This window comes from Aplysia californica, unplaced genomic scaffold (assembly GCF_000002075.1).
Source record: "Aplysia californica isolate F4 #8 unplaced genomic scaffold, AplCal3.0 scaffold00385, whole genome shotgun sequence".
Classification (NCBI taxonomy): Eukaryota; Metazoa; Mollusca; class Gastropoda; order Aplysiida; family Aplysiidae; genus Aplysia; species Aplysia californica.
In genome coordinates, this window is record NW_004797655.1 from 252,584 (window position 1) to 268,957 (window position 16,374).

Below are 16,374 nucleotides of genomic sequence, written 5' to 3' on the forward strand. Positions count from 1 at the left end.
GCTCCCCCTCTCTCTCTCTCCTCCCCCCACTCTCTCTCCTCCCCCTCTCTCTCTCTCTTTCTCTCTCTCTCTCTCTCTTTCTCTCTCTCTCTCTCTCTCTCTCTCTCTCTCTCTCTCTCTCTCTCCCTCTTTATTTTTAACCCTCCGTGCATGGAAAGAATAAAGGAGGAGACGAGAAGAAGATTGTCGCTTTATTATTCTTATCATTTTCATTCTCTCATCATTACCATTTTGTTTCAAACTTCCGCGGCAGGACAAGCCAACATGGATTATGCTATCTAGGCTATCTTTTTTTTTTTTTTTTTTTTTGGTAAAAATTCTCCAAGTTATTCAGAATCTGCATCGAATTTAGATTTAGCCGAACAAAGCTTGAGAATGTCCATGCATTCATTGAAGACACAACAATACATAGAAAATGTTTGATGCTACTCGGAACGTTGCCCGAGTGGGTCGGGGGGCCCCATTGTAAAACCTCAGGTGGTTGGAGAGCGCCACTGATAGGTCCTACTTTGTTACTTCCCCTATGCAGATTCTGTCTGGCTGGCTGTCTGCCTAACTTTTACCCTGCACTAAATGACAATGATTGTATCGATGTGTTCTCCTTACTCAAAAAAACACACAAAAAAACAACATACAAAGCATAGTAAAAGCATAGCAAAGAAAAACATTAGTCGTGTTTCTCCCTATTGTAAGAGGCGACAAAAAGTGTTTAGGTCTGATGTTCTGAAAAGTGACAGTTGACGGAGGGTCAACTACTGGACCCTGTAAAAGCTAAAAACGCTACGGGAACACACCTTTAGTCACCTCTTACAACACGCAGTATCACGGCAGGTGTTATTCTTTACTGTCGTTTCACTATGGGGTCCCCAAGTCTAAATTTTCAAACTTGGCAGATATGCAATCTTCAACACCAGTTGGAAAGACAGAAGACACGGAATAATATTTAGTGGTTAGCCTAGGATAGCAAGAGATGGGACGTGTTTGCCGTGGACCATTCCCTGGTCACGGGTGAGAAAGACAATGATGTGCGAGTACATCACCTTTGATTAATGTGAGGTATTCACATTATCTGCGTGGCATCGTCATGAAATCAGGCACTTGCTAAAATTAGGAAATCGAAAAAAAAACGCTTTTTACGACAATTGGGATATTGTTATCGGTTTTATTTTTTGGTCCATCATCTTTTTTTGTGTATTTTAATACGCATGCCATAATTTCAGTTTGGGTTTTAGAAGATGGGTATTTTCTCACCAAAGCAATAGAAGTAAACAAACTTTTTAAAAGATCATGCCAATAACTCCATTGCCCAAAAATTAACCAGAGCCTGAGGACAATGTGCAGACACATTTACTTGAACCAGCTGTATTAGGAATGTATGTTCTCCTGCTGATCAGTTCTCAGATTAATTTTTCTGTTCATTTTTTTTGTAGATGCTTTAACTCTTACAAGTTCTCAGCCTATCTTACTGCTTTATTGCAACAAATATAATTTGAAATAAGTATATATTGGTACTTTAAGCATTAAAAAAGATTTTAAGTTACAAGAACGAATTGCCAACCAACAACCTTAAGAAAGAGAGTAACTTTTAAAAAATCATATTGTATGAAGACACAGTTGCAATACAAGCAAGGAGAAATTTCTGAAAAATGAGAAAAACAAGACTAAAATAATAATGATGTTTCTAGTCATTAGATGTGCCGGCCTCTAAGAGTTAAACCTTGCAAGTATTATGTTTGGTCGCCAGCTGTAAAGATTTAGTTATCAATTACTTTTTTTCTGTGATCAAGACATTTTAGAATTGCAGTTAAATCATAATTTACTTAATTTTGAAAGAGAACCTGAAGAACGCCTGAAGTAGTCGCTGAAAGAGGGTAAGATATCAGAGGGGATGAGATTTATTTTATAAGAGCTGTGAAGTGATTATTGGGAATATGAAAAGAAATTAAATGTTCATTGTAGATTTTATTTTGTTTTTGTAAAGTGTTTGACTCACTCGCAACTGCATAAGGTCATATGAGCGCGCAGGACACACCTAATATTTTGAGTTGGTAGGAAATTTTGAATTTTGTCCGGGTGGCGGCCAAAGCCTACTCTTTTCGATTTTAGACCACCAAGAGATCTTTAACGTGCGCAACTTGCACACGAGCCTTTCGAGATTTTTCACCCTTGTCCGAGAAGGCCAGGTGTAGATCTTTCCTACCAGAAGATCAGGGGTGTGGCTGAAAGACAGCAGTAAAGAGGAGCCAAGGAGTAGCAGTAGATAGGCTGCAGAAAGAGTCAGGAGCCCAGAAGAGGGGGCAAAGGAGGTGAGGGGATGGCTGGCAGAAAGTGGAAATGAAAGCAAACGACAGAACATTGCTAAAGAGCTGGAAAGGAGGAGAAAGGAGACAATTTTAGAGAAGAAAATGTTTCGGTCGCTGCCCGGATTCGAACCCGGGACATTTGAATGAGAGGCCAACACCTTAACCTCTAGGCCACGAGAGCCCCCAATTGTAGAGTTAAACGCATTTTGATACTGAATTGTTAAAACAACATACGTTACTGAAAGGTCAGGAGAAGGAGAAGAAGAAGAAGAAGAAGAAGAAGAAGAAGAAGAAGAAGAAGAAGAAGAAGAAAAAGAAGAAGAAGAAGAAGAACAAGAACAAGAAGAAGAACAAGAACAAGAACAAGAACAAGAACAAGAAGAAGAAGAAGAAGAAGAAGAAGAAGAAGAAGAACAAGAACAAGAAGAAGAACAAGAAGAAGAACAAGAACAAGAACAAGAAGAAGAAGAAGAAGAAGAAGAAGAAGAACAAGAACAAGAACAAGAACAAGAACAAGAACAAGAACAAGAACAAGAAGAACAAGAAAAAAAGAAGGAGGACGAGGGGTAAGAGCACGTTGATGGCAGCATTGAGTTTTACAAGATCCCAGGTTGTGGGATGGTCCATTCTGACTTACGTGATATTCTCAAGCTTTGATTCACAGACATGTTTTCAGTTGTAGTTTACCTTTTGAACAACTGGACACCCACTTTGTGAGGAGAACGGTCTTAAAGACTCTCTGTCTCTCTTTATGTGTGTCTCTCTGTCTCTGTCTCAGTCTCTGTCTCTGTCTCAGTCTCTGTCTCTGTCTCAGTCTCTGTCTGTCTGTCTGTCTGTCTGTCTGTCTCTCTCTCTCTCTCTCTCTCTCTCTCTCTCTCTCTCTCTCTCTCTCTCTGTCTATCTCTCTTTGTGTCCCTCTCTCTGTCTCTCTCTATTTCTCAGTCTTTGTGTCACGCTGTCTATCTGTCTGTCTCGTCTGTCTGTCTGTCTATCTGTCTGTCTGTCTGTCAGTGCGTCTGTCTGTCCCATATTGCGCATAGCACGCTTTCATGCTCTATGTGATTCCAACTATTATTACCCCCTGTAGACATTAGACTTGACTCAAAAATAGTCGCTTTTAAGCACGAGGGGGCTATCTCGAAAAAAGCTGTTTTTGAGAAAACCGAAGGTAAAGTTTTAGCCCCTTGTTCTGTTTCGTTAAAAGACAAGGAGTGTTTTTTCTATAACCAAACAAATAAACACACAAATAAAACCGAACTTCTCCTAAAGGTGTGGCAATGCCCACTTTCGGTGTTGGTCAAGATTTCTGGAAACACCCGAAATCTGGGTTAGCCCGTTTGTCCGTAAAAGCGACCAAATTCTCAGCTTCCCAGGAGGCATACAGTGCAAGCTGAGGATTACACGCGCTCAAACATTAACAAACTGACTAGGTCATTCTCTGTCTAAAGCTGTTACGCATTCCCACTTGGGTGAAGTGAGGACAATCGTGTAAATTGCCTGTTCTATAAGCACACTGCGTCCAGCCTCTGACTGGATTCGAAACCACGACCTTACGGTTACAAGTCGAAGAGCTTAACCATAAGGCCACGATATACGCCACAAAGTCCAGTGAACGAGCTGAGGGGGCCAGCAAAGTACTGTGATGTTATTTTGCCTCAGAAAGTCGTGTGCGGGTTACACAGTGTGGTGTCTTGGGTAATCCTGATGGGAGGAAAAGTTCAGATGCTAATGGAAAAAGTCATGACCTGAGGCATCAAGATTTGCATGATGTACGCCTGAGCAGTGACACCATTTCCACATCCAAGGCTGGCATTATGAAAGATAACAGGCCGATTAACAGATTTAGTGCAGCTGTACCCTCAACCCTTAAATCATAACCATTTTACCTCCCTAGGAGTTTCTTTTCAAGATTGCCCCCTTAGACAAATGTAGCTCATCTTTTTGGCACTCTCGAAGGCGACCATTTCCTCTATCACGTCAGGATTTTCAATACTTGTCGCATTTTCTGTCTTTGATTCATCTAAACGTAAATCTTAAGAATTTCATCCGAATTGGGGAATTAAGAAGACAGTTTTTTCCGTTAAAAAAGAACTTAATTGTTCAATCAAAATTTTCAATTCTGTTTTAATGCCAAGTGGCAGGTTGGTGGGTGGTTTGGTGTGATTTGCTCCTTTTTTCATGTTCAACATATTATATTATCGTCTTTATCTCTCCTCCTTTTTTTAGTGAATGTTTCTCTCTTGTAACACTATACTCTTCATCGCTTTATGACCAAATAGTGCTGCAAGTGCTGTAAAACTATTACTTATAATAAATTAAACTAGATTCTGTTTACCTTATCTGAGGCTTTAAAAGGAAATCAACAAAATGCATACAATTAAACGACACAAATCTACGTTTCTTAGTCGTGTGTGACGGTTTGAAATGTGCCTCACTTTTGCCTTTGTTCCGTTGCTGGTCACATGTGTTCGCTACCCATTTAAAGAGTTAAGTATTGCATGAATTAAAGATGGATTTAAGTTTCACTGTTATCAGCATGATAGTTAAGTACTACAGTGGAGTAAGTGGTTGAAGATAGGAGGAGGACTATGTGTATTGGGGGGAGGGGAGGCAGAAGAGGAAGCGAGAGATATGTAAGTTATTCTGTTGTTTGTCTGTGTGTCATGTGAACAATTGAGCGTGAACCGAAGACACGGGCCGCCTTAGAGGTTCTTCAGGGCTGTCGTGTACTTACTTCAGCCGATGTCTATTCTGAGCTTCCAACAGATATCAGCCATCCTGTGAGGTTTCTGTTTTCCTCAGCAGGGATAGGGGGGGGGGGGGGGAGAGTGTGAGAAAGTGTTGGCAAACTACCAAGGCTACGAAAAGAAATTGAGGACATCCCATGTCTGAGGATCATGCTGCAGTGGATTCCATCACACTGTGGTGTCTTGGGAAATGAGCAGGCAGACAGGATGGTCAAACTAGGAGCACAAAAAGAGCAACCAGACAACAGCGTTAACTACACAGAAATAAAAACTATTATAAATACACTATTTAAAGCACCTCAGACACCAGATAACTACCATGAGCTGTATCGCCAAGAACAAGTGATTATCTTCAGACTAAGGACACAACACACGAGACTGAGACAACATATTATGTACAAATGTTTTAAACTAGTACAATCACCAAAATGCCAGTGTGGAGAGGCGGGCCAAACTGTTGAACACATCCTTCAGCACTGCAAGACACACAGGGCCCTGAGACAGGAAACGTGGCCAACCCCACTGGCGCTACAAGAGAAGCTATACGGGCCGCCAGATGAACTGAGCAGGACGGCCCAATTTATGACAGATACCAGACTTCAAGTGTGATGCGATCGAGAAGAAGAAGAAGATTCGCCCCTTATCTCTTCCCACGCTTCCTCTTCCTCTCAAACCGGGAAATTTTCCTATCTTTATCTTTAACATTAGAATACAACATTACCTTGGCATGCGGATAACAACAAAACTTAAAACCCTCTCTCAACTCTCAACCATACTCTCGTGTTCTTAAACCACTACGTTATATAACACTTAACTCTTTAAATGCACAGCGGGCACTAGGGCTGGATCCTGCTCGCTAAATATGAGAGTGGCGATTCGCGATTCAGTCGGCTTCAATAAATCGCGAGTACGCGAGCGCTAGTGGAACACTAAGTCTAGGTTCGTTGTATGCGTGAAACTGAACAGTGTCATATCAACGCCAATTGGCGAGTCCCGCTCTTGTTGTCCCGCCATCCTCTCTGCCTTGCACCCTTCGTTGTGCTTCTCTACTAACCTCAGTTAGTCACCTCCATAAATTCACCCCCCCCCCCCCCCCCAATGATTCGCTGAAACAATGGCTCCATAAAATTAATTCTGTCTATTGGTTAGAAATCGTTCATTTTGTTTTAATAGGAGGGTTGGACTATGCCATCTTTTGTAAAATAAGGGGAGTCATACTAAGTGTTCCGTTCCGTTCTTGCGCTCGTGACTCGACTCACGACCCAGTAGTAAGTTATAAACAAGCTTCAAGGTGGTGACAGCGACGCGCTTTTCCCTTTCGTCAACCCGCAGCCACATCCCGAGTCGTCAGCCACATCCCAACCTTTGACAAGGGTCAAACTTCAACCTATTTATAGGTAGTTACCGGAACATGTATTTGGCAAAGTGATGTGCCGTGATAGTTGCGATGTTGAGATTGTTTTGGTCTCTCTATACTCATCACCATGCGAATTTGTTGTTTTCCCTGGACTCTGCCTTTACAAAAATCGCGAATCTAAATCTAGATCTAGAGTTGTAATCTGGTTGCAGGTTGCAGATTTCTGTTATCCAGTACATTCGAGAGATCCTGAAATTAAATAAATTGGACTAGACTCTAGACTCTTGTAGTTGACTCTTCTATTTCTACTTCTAAACCTTCGAGATTACAAAGACCAAGCCTAGGCTTGTAAGGCTTCGTTTTGTTAAAAGTGTTGTTTAACACAAAGTCTAAGAAGTTAGCAAACCTAACACATTTTCTAACGAAATGAGGCTTAAATTGACTTTTATATTGTCAATAAGAGATCAAGTTTAATCACCTAATCATTTAAGTAAGGAAGTGGCTATCCTCACCCAGGGTGAGAATAATAATACGATCGACCTCTCAACCCAGGTGAGACTTGCCAGCGTTGGCTATTCTCACCCGGTGTGAAACAAGACCTGTTTTTCCTAATTTCGGAATGCTTTCTATCGGTGTGGATGATCAAATTGACAAAAGCAAAGAAAAAATGGCGTTATAGCTCAAGAGTAAGCTAATTTGAACGTCTACAAAGATACTATGGCTATTTCACTTTTCGAATCGAGCCGAACTACGCGGGTCGTCATTTTGTTTTGCCCGGAAGTTCTCGCAAGATCTACTCCTCCTTCTCTCTCTCTCTCTCTCTCTCTCTCTCTCTCTCTCTCTCTCTCTCTCTCTTTCTCTCTCTCTCTCTCTGTCGGCAATTTATTAAATCTGCAACCTGCAACTAGATTACAACTAGATCTAGATTCGAGACTTTAGTAAAGGCAGAGTCCAGGGAAAAACATTAACAAATTCGTGTGGTGCAGATGAGTAAAGAGAGACCAAAACAATCTCTCTATTGCAACTATCATTGCACATCACTTCGTCTAATACATGTTCCGGTAGATCTAACTACCTATAAATAGATTGAAGTTTGACCCGTGTCAAAGGTTGGGACGTGGCTGACGATTTGGGATGTGGCTGCGGGTTGACGAAAGAGAAAAGCGCGACAGCGACAGGGGAGTGAATCGGGAATCGGAAGGCGATACTGTTCCGCGTTCCGATGAAGTGAATTGCGAATTGCGTTCCGCAGGGAAGAGTGGCGATTCAGTTCCGTTCTCGCGCTCGTGACCCAGCTCTAGTAGACACATAGTGGGCCTATATATCCGATCAGCAGCAAATCAAAGACAACGATGAGGCACATTTCAAACCCTCGTACACTAAAAGAAACACAAATTAGCACATAATTAATCATATTATTACGCTTGTTGTTGACTGCCTTTATGAACTTCAGATAAAGAAACCAGAATCTACTTTAGTAAAGTCGTATTATAAAAGTTTTATGGCACCTGCAGCGCACTTAGGTCGTAAAAGTGCCAAAGATTGGAGGAATTACAAAAGAGTAACATTCACTGAAATAGAAGGAGGAGAGGTAAAGACGCTATAATATGTTTGATAGGAGAGAGTGAGCAAACCACACAAGAGCACCCGCCAACCACCCACTCGGAAATAAATTATGAAACAGAACTGAAAAATATAAATGAATAAAGAAGTTATGCTTCTCTGTTTTTAAGGGCCCAAAATACGGTGCGTATTCAATAGCTACTGAATGACCAACAAGTCGTGCATCTTATAAGGGTTAACCCAGCGGAACGCTATCAAAAGTCTCATGATGTACAGGCATCCCCCAAAGCTTATTCTTTGGACCACTTTCAGGTGTTTGCACATTTACAGGAAAGTTCAAGGACGTCCATTTTTTAAAAAAGAATCTTATTTTCTTTTTTTATGGGGGTAAAGTTTTTATTCCCTTGTGTGAGTCTCCTCAAAGCGCAAGAAGTGGCTATATCATCTTATCAGTTTCGAGAAAACCGACTTTGAAATTTTGACTATTTTGAAGTTGATAATCTTGAAACCGAATCAGGCTACGGCTTAGATATTTACAGAGGTAAAAGAACGGGTTAAAATCTCCCTACCCGTTTCGACCAAAAGTGTATACAGTCACTTCTTGCGCTCAACTGTCAAAAATTTCAATCAGCTCGATTTCATGTGGTTTGTGGGTCCTTAAATTTTGATTAAATGGTATAGGTATAACTCTCCTTTCAATATTGTTAGGTTATTTATGAGGCGGGACCTCCAAGTGTGACATCCATCTCCAAAAGGACCAAGCCAAACTGGAAATTCGTGTAAAGTACCTTTCCAAAGGTCATATTTTCGTACCGAGCTGAGGCCCGAACTCTAAACTCACAATCTCACGAATACAAATCCAGTAGCCCAGGTGCAGTTCGCACATAGAGCACGGTTGTGCAGTGAGGCCCCAAAATTCTTTAATGTTCTGTTACGTAAAGCACCCACACACATGAAATAGAAGAAGCCAGACACAAACTCTAGCCACATCTTACATCAAAACAAGGTCCTCGCTGGCGACGTAACTGTCATTTGTGTGTCAAAAACGACATAAAACATCTACTATGCCATGCCAAAGTCCACGCGCTTTAACGAAATAGGATATTCGAAAGAGGCAACCTGATCTGTAAATCGCTCTTTGGGATAATCCAAGCAATGACAACACTCGTAGCGAGTTTGGCGGTTCCTTAATATTAATAAGACGGCCCATCTCAAAAGTGCACTCTCGAAACATAGCACAAAGTAGGCAGTCAAAAAATAAACGCGATAGACTGTACACTACGCCTATTTTATGCCAAAATTATGTGATCCCAGAGCAATTCAGTGGAGTGCTCAAGTCAATTGTGATTGGTTCATTTTCTTGCCACTATTTTAAGTGACTTTGTGACCGTGAACCTGAAGGAGGTAAACGTGACTTGCTTTACCCTATCTGTACGCACTGGGATCATTTTGTACCCCCTGGGTTGTATTCTCCTCATTTTAGAATACTTCTAGTACGAAAATCTCTTTGAAACTTTCAGTATTTTTCAAAAATTCATTTTGATAGACTGCTATGCAAAGCGTACTGATCGGATTGACGAGTACATGTCCTCTTCTGAAAATGGTCGCATTGAGTTCATCTCGTTGTATGGATACGACAGTAAAACACGTCTTACGGATAGGGTTAAGTTACAATCCTACGAGTTGTGCCTTTGAATGGTTTTGTGGTGGAGTTGTGAAAGTTATTACTTGAGTGTTCAGTTCTAATGTAGGATGAAGAAATTGATGTTTAGCTATCAAACAGATTTAGTTCTAGAAATCAAAGCGACAAGTAAAAAGAATAAAAATAAAAGCATAAGGTCATCAACCCAAAGATCCTACAATCCCATTTACTATGCCCTTGATTATCTTCAACCGGTTATAGCTTAATAATTGTGCACGCCCATTTTTAGCACCACGAGCCGCCCCTGCAGTAGCCTAACCATAACACAACTGACGCCAGAATCCCTTGTGTGATTTTTCATCTTAAAATAGTCAATCTGCTTGATTTCATACGATTTTGATTTTTCTTAATGCTACTTGTGTTATACGTAAAGAAATACAGACATGGGTGATAATTTTTATACCATTCAATCCCACCAGTCTCTCTTCCATTTTTCAAGATAATCCAAACTATTAAAATTCTTTTAGAAAATGTGTTGTATTGCTCGTTCACGTTCGTCTTATAGGCACTCGTTGAAGTGTTTTGTGCGAACTAGGATCAAAGTCTAGTTTAGGTCTCCCTTCTTAAAATAACTTAATAAAGCCTCTTTTGCGTATGTCTTCATGGCTACCACCCCCCCCCCCCTTCCACGCCCCCATATTGTTATTGTTAGTAGAGAACCGAGGCGTGTGTAGTTGGTCAAGTACATTTCAAATGGAGACTTTAACTAAACATGTTCCTGAGCCAGCATAATAATATTCATCATCATCAAAGCCTTTCTCTCCCTGAACCAGGGTGAAGGCCACGAACAAACACCTTCCACCCTATCCTATCCCGGGCTAGCCTCACGATAATATTAATATTTGTCCATGTCTTCCTCACTTTTCTGTGTATTACTATCTTTTTCCGTAACATTATCTCTCTCTCTCTCTCTCTCTCTCGCTCTCGCTCTCTCTCTCGCTCTCTCTCTCTCTCTCTCTATCTCTCTCTCTCTCGCTCGCGGTCTCTGTCTCTCTGTCTTTGTCTCTGTCTCTGTCGGTCTATCTCTCTCATTCACACGATACAGGTTACAGAGGAAGCAACAAGTGACTCCAATATCTTCTTTTTTCCCTTTGTCTGACTTACTTCCTTTCACAAGACACTAAACACTATTATCATTCTTGCTGACCCATACACACACACTCTCACAACAAAATAATATTGACTCGGACGAAAGTGCACAGGCATTTACCACCCCTCGCGGAACGCCACAATAACTAGAGGTCAGTTCAGGGTACAACAAGCGGGCCTGTGTACTAGTTAGTGCTGACTTTCTATTAATCGTGATAATAGTGTTCCTTTTGCAACGTGAGTGATCAGAGGTTGAAGGCTGTTGAGTTGTTCCTACGTGTTGAGTTATTCAAATTCCTCTGTATTTTCGGAGAGTGATTAAAATTATTTTGTTACTTTGTAAGCGCGAACGCTGAGAAACTTCATTGTCTAGATTAAAATCTGCTGCGTATTACCGGGCAGCTGTTGTGGTACGTTTTCACCTTAGTTGTAATATTTCAGTGCTCTCTATTTGTTGTTGTTGTTGTTGTTGGGAGGGGGGGTAAGCGTTTTACGGCGTAACTGGATAAGGCCATATGTGCTCGCGGGACACAGTAAACATTTCCAGTCGGAAGGAAATTTTGAATTTTGCCCGGGTGGCGGCCGAAACCTACTCTTATTGACTTTGGACCAATAAGAGATCTTTAATGTGCGCAACGCGCACACAGGACCTCCGAGATCTGCCCCCGTATTCCGAGAAACTAGGTGTTGGATATCTTACCTACCATACGATCAGGGGTGTCCCTGAAAGACAGTAGTAATAAGGAGCCAAGAAGTAGATCTTGCAGTAGAACGGATGCAGAAAGAAACAGGAGCCCAGAGGAGGGGGCAAAGGAGGTGAGGGGTGGGCGTAGAAAACTGAGAAAAAAGCAGACGCCAAATCATTGTGAGACAGTGAGAAAGCAGAAACGGAGGTTTAAGGTCCATTTCTGTTCTGTACCCTTACAAAATCCCCATAATTGTTAGTTTTGTTTTTAGTTTAGTTTTAGTTTTAGTAAGGTTTTACCGCGTTGGCAACTGCATAGGGTCATAATATGAGCGCCAGGGGATGGATACCAACAGAGAAGTCCAAACGGGGAATCAGGCTTACTCTGCTCACCTCTCTAGGCCTCAACAGCGCAAAGTCTGCTTTGACTGTCAAGGCGCCCCGGAAATAGCAGTTCACAAGAGAGTGACAAACATACGAACGAACTTGAAGAAAAATGACGATAGTAAGGGTGAAGAAAGAAAAATCAGCCATTCCCCCTACGTTTTTCCGGCACAGTATGATCATGACATTGACAAATTATCCCAATTACAATATTTTACTGTGCATAAGTACATGCTAGTATCCCCTTTTGGGAATTGCCTAAAGACAACTTCAGTCAGTAGCACCGCCCTGTTTAGGGGCGGTGGGGGGGGGGGGTCGTTTTGTTTATGTTCTATGGCAAAGGATAATTTAGAGTGCAAATTTAAATGTCAACATTCTGTTATTCTTCTTCTTGATGGCCGGCATACACTCTCACAAAAAAATATTGACTGAGTCGAATATGAATATTATAACGCTTTTACCATCGCTTGTGAACACCACAATATGCATGTATTTATGGTCAGTTCACAGTACAACAAGCGGGTCGTGTACTGTAGTGCGGTCAAAAATTCGAGAAGTAACTTACACATTTTCAAATATTTCCACAACTGTCGAATATAAAGTCTCCAGCTTTTGCACAATGACTTGTATCATTAATTTGTCTTAACAAATCAATGTTTTGGTAAACACCCGTTAGCTGTATTCTAGAAAATTATTGAATAACTACTATTTGAAAATCCCAGTGGGTGGTTTCTGCAGATTTTAAAAGGTTTACAGCGGGGGCAATATTGCAAGTCCACCATTTTCGGGTGCCTGTAATTGTGAATTTTCACCTTAGTTGTACTATTTCAGCTCTCTGGAAAAACAGTGTTTTGATACTTTCTTTAATATTAACCATGGTTACTCATGGTCTTACCGCTTCCATCTGTGATCTCGGTACCGTGACAAAATCACTTCTAGTGATACTTTGATTTGTTTATACTCCGTGGAGAAGGATAATTTAGAACGCAAATTAAAAATTCAATGTCAACAGTCGCTTGTTTACCCCCTCCCCTCCCCCCCCCCGCTCTCTCTCTCTCTCTCTCTCTCTCTCTCTCTCTCTCTCTCTCTCTCTCTCTCTCTCTCTCTCTCTCTCTCTCTCTGTATATCACATAATGCAGGTTACAGAAAAAGCATAAAGTATAGCTCCTCTATCATTTCTTTCCCTCTCTTGTTTGTCTCTCACCTCTCTCTATCTGCCCGACTTCCTTTAACAAAGCACAAGTAACAGTTACTCTAATATTCTAATTCTCTATACCCCGCATACACTCTCGCAACAGAACATGTGTCACAGCGTTGTGAAATCAGGTGCTCGACAGTTTTGGGGTGTATTGTGGAGTATTTCGTATCTTCTTAGTAAAGCCTGTTCATTTGTTTTGCTTTTGATTTAAAAAATACCCTTCTTTCTTCAAAATGACTCGAGATATTTGCGACTGAAGGAGGTGGAGATCGCTTTGCTTCAGAAGTCGAATTAGCGGGATAATGACCACCGAATTTGGTGACTTTCATAGCTGGAAAGTCTTTGGAAAATGCAAATTTACAATTTTTTTTCGCCATTTATCAGGGTTTTTTCCCATTAAAATCATCACATAAGTTTCTGTTTATATGTGCAAAACGGTGATAACCAAAAAAATAAAAATTCAAAAAATTCCTTAAGGGCCAAAAAAACCCCACCGATTTTTTTAATATCATTATCTTGACGAGCGTTTGATTTCACTACCACTCCTCACTTTAATTGTCGACTCGGACCAAAGGGAACAGCTGCTGGCTTTTACCAGCTTTGCGGAACGCCACAATATTATATTAACATTTAGGTCAGTCCGGGGTATAACACGCGGGTGTGTACATTCTTACTGTAACGTGTGTGACTAGGGGCTGGGTCATGTCCAGTTGCTCTGACATGTATGATATTCAAAGTCCTCTGTATTTGCGAGGGTGATCTATTGCTTTGTGGACGCGAGAGGGCGAGGAACGTCGCGAGCTTTGCTGAACGGGTGAAGTGGTAAGTTTTCTCCTTAATAATTGTATTATTTAAGTTTTCGAGAAGGAAAGTGTTTTACTCTCTCTTGACTCTTGACTTAAAGCCTTCGTTGCTAAAGATAGTACCATTTCTATCTGTCCCCAGTACTGCTATAAATAAATCATGGCATTTGTTAGTTTGTTTCGTTTAGGCCCTAGAATGTACGGCGAAGGATAATTTAGAGTGCGATATTTACGCAAAATGGCAAGTTTCTTGTTACCCCCCCCCCACTCTCTCTCTCTCTCTCTCTCTCTCTCTCTCTCTCTCTCTCTCTCTCTCTCTCTTTCTCTCTCTCTCTCTCTTCACCTCTCAGTCTCTATCTTGCCCCCCCTGTCTCTATCTATCTATCTATCTATCTATCTATCTATTTATCTATCTATCTATCTATCTATCTATCTATCTATCTATCTATCTATCTATCTATCTATCTATACATCTATCTATCTATCTATCTATCTATCTATCTATCTATCTATCTAGTTTTGTTACACACACTATCTATCTATCTATCTATGTTCATCTCTCAGTCTCTCTCTCCCTCGATAGATGTTTGATTGGAAAGAAGAAGTAAACCACACCAAAGCATCCTCGTATAGATCTAACCCAAATTAAATAATTAAAATCGGACTATAAAACAAGTCTATCAAGGTTTAAATTCATTCAGGGCATTGAAAATGTCAGCCCGCTTACAAAACAAGCAAAAAGGGGGACTTGATCTGTCACACAATCCTAATTATATTGACATGTCATTTATTTACTGTTGAGGCTTACAAAGACTAAGGGCAAGTAAAGCCATATTAGATCTACTATTCAGTCATCGGCAGCTAAAATCGATATGTGTATCATATGTGAGACATCGTGGTAAAATTAGGCGCTCGTCAAAGAAACCGGCATTTTTCTGGCCGTTGAGCAATTTCTTTTCGAACATTCTACTTTTAAGCTCAAAAACGTTTATGTCCATTCAAAAATACATTTCTGTGTGCATTTTATTGATAAACGTAAACATAAAGCACAAAAACGTAAATTTGCAGCTTTCAAGGACACTCAAGCTTTGAAAGTCAACAAACTTTGGCGGCCATTTTCTCTCCTATTTTACCTCTGACACTTAAGTCGATCCCCACCTCATTCAGTCGCAGATATCTCGACTTCTATTCTAGATAAATAGGCATTTGGTTAACCAAAAGTAGGATAGATGAACAAGCTTTAAGGTTATACCAAAACTTTATATGCCAAACAAAATTGAGAGCGCGTGCTCTGACCGCGTCTTAAAGCACATGCTGTTATTATTATTATTATTATTATTATTATTATATAAAGCTGTCGTCTATCAAGTTCAAGGTCGGTCAGTGGTTTAGTCACTACAACTACTCTCAACACAGCAGCTGTGATATGGTAGCCTATACAGTCAATCGTTATCAATGCTACTGCGGCGTGGAAAAGTCAAGGGCCGCCACTTATTGTGGTATGACCTCCCTTACAAAACCATCTCTCTATTTCTCTTGTCTGCAGAGTTTATCACATGTTTATCTCTCTACCTTTTTTAAAGCGTTGAATTAGCATGTTTTGTTTCCTTAAAGGTTGAGAAACAAAAACGATGAAGGAGGATAAACAAGGACGATGGATGTTTGATAGGAACGAAGGAACTAACCACACCAGAGAGCCCGCGAACCACAGATTTTTATAAATATTCGAGTCACGCCGTTTCGTTCATTTGACCTCTATTAAACCACTTTATGCAAATTATACTGGGAAAGTATTTCTTTACACAGTGGGTTGCTGGACCATTTACTTATCTACTTTTCAACGAGAAACTACTAGCTAGGAGTGCTTAGGGCGCATATTAGCTGGATGGCAACACAAGTAAGTCTTAACTACTTTACTTTTCCTTCTCTGGGTTGTTTGTCGTTTCTGTCTGTATATCTTAGGGTTTTTTTCTGCACTAAATGACTTTAATTGTTTCGATGTGCTTCTCTTTGCTTAGATACACAAAAAAAAACAACGAAATACTCAAACAAACAAACAAAGTTCGGCTGCTGCGTAATGATCGAGCGTGTTCGTCTTCGACGACCGCCAGTTGAAGAAGAATATACTTTTACTTTTGTACTATTTTTCCTTCCTTTGATGTCGAGGGGAGGTTTAGGTTTCGGTCCTGTGCTAGGTGTGTAGCGTCTGCGGTACTTTACTTTTGAGTAGCGATATTTCGACGGCATGCTGTCTGAAGATCGTAGTTGACATTTCCACGGCATGCTGTCTGAACATCGGAAGTGATACCTATACGACAATACGGTATGCCGTCTTGAGTCTAAAGATCGGAATTGATATTTTGACGGCATAGGCCCTACTTGAAGTGTATCAATGCAAGACAGTTAAATTTAATCCAAGGGGATGTAATGGAAGTACCCGGTGCGTACATTAGAGCCTGCTGTTGAGCGGGGATATGCGCTATACAAATGCTATTTATTATTATTTATTTTTATTATTATCATTATTATTATTATTATTATTA

General features: G+C 40.7%; 1 protein-coding gene across 1 annotated transcript in view; it reads left to right on the forward strand.

The window, feature by feature from the left end:
• Window positions 1–13,727: 13,727 nt before the first annotated feature.
• The window catches only part of LOC101862665 (adenosine deaminase 2), a gene marked incomplete in the record, with an annotated part of 52,613 nt that continues 49,966 nt past the window's right edge, over window positions 13,728–16,374 (forward strand). The window contains 1 exon segment of the mRNA XM_013085548.1: window positions 13,728–13,850.